Source organism: Heliangelus exortis, chromosome 11, assembly GCF_036169615.1.
Source record: "Heliangelus exortis chromosome 11, bHelExo1.hap1, whole genome shotgun sequence".
Lineage (NCBI taxonomy): Eukaryota > Metazoa > Chordata > Aves > Apodiformes > Trochilidae > Heliangelus > Heliangelus exortis.
The window spans coordinates 609,148-610,451 of record NC_092432.1 but is presented as its reverse complement, the minus strand read 5'-3'; positions in this window follow the sequence as shown (position 1 = coordinate 610,451).

The window sequence follows — 1,304 nt, the reverse complement described above, 5'->3', positions numbered from 1 at the left end:
CCCCGGCCCTTCCGCCGCCCGACATCGCGAGAGCCGCACGCCCGCCATCCCCAGAGCGCAGCCGCCATCTTCTGCGGGGGGAGAGCGGGGGAGAACGGCGGTGGTACGGGCACACGGACACGCGTGAACGCGGACACACAGGCAGACAGACACACGGACACAGAGACACACGCACAGACACACGGACACAGACACCTCTCACCCCTCCGGCGGCCACCGGGACCCCCGAGGGCCGGGCCGGGCGGGGCCGATGCACCGAAATCAGGGGCGGGAGGGTGGGTGCGGGAGCAGGACCGGGTGGGTTCAGGAGCTCCTCCTGGGAAGTGTTTCCAGAGGAAACGGAGCGTGGCTGTGGGGTTATGTGAGGAAATCGTTTGGTTGTTCCACAGGGAATGCTCCGGTGAAGCGTTTGTTGTGCACCAGGTGCCACCCGAACCATCCGCGGGTCGGGCAGGGGAAGGGTCTGAAACACGCAGCGGGGTCCCACAGCAGGAGGCCGCAGCCTTCCCCCCCCCCCTCGGTGAGGGCTGTCAGGTCGTGATAGTCGCGAGTTTTTAGTGCCTCGGGGGCTTTTCTGTGATCAGTAATAACCCACGGGCGAGGCTGGGAGCGGGCTTGGGGTGAGCTCCCGTGGCACAGCACAGACACGGTACGATCACTGCCTGCGGCTGGCACAGTGCTGTGGGGATGATGGGGAAACAGAAGGGGATCAGTTTGCCTCCTAGATGGAGGAAAAAAGCACAACATTTGAGGCATAAAGCGTAAAACAGATCCCTGCCTGAGAGGCAGCATACGCTGTGCAGGCTCTGTCAGCTGTGATAATGGTGTCATGGCATACATATCCCTCTAACCTGGTTTCATGATATACTTGCATACCAATATTTGCATTTTGGCACTTTGAATCCCTGCTATGCTGGTAGCCAATTAATTTGCCAATCTGCTCTCTGCAGATGGCGGTGTGGGTTCACATTCTAAATCGGGTGCTGCAAACCTTGCTGGGTTGTGAAGCTGGAGAGAATCTGGGGTTTGAACCTATCCTGTTGAGCTTGTTCCTTCTGCATACACTGACTCTGTGCAAACCTGAGCACTGTGAGAAAGTAAATACTTGGCTGAATAGTGTAAACACAGCATGAAAGTGAAGACTTTTGAGTTCAGAACTGTACCTGGGCTTCACACGTGTTGATTTCTTACCAGCCTCTAACAGTCTGCTCAGAAATCTCTCCTGATGGGATGCTCTGTGGTGTTTCCCCCTCTCCTGTCTGAACCATTTCTGTTGGACTTTGTGGGAGCTCCCAGCTCCAGAG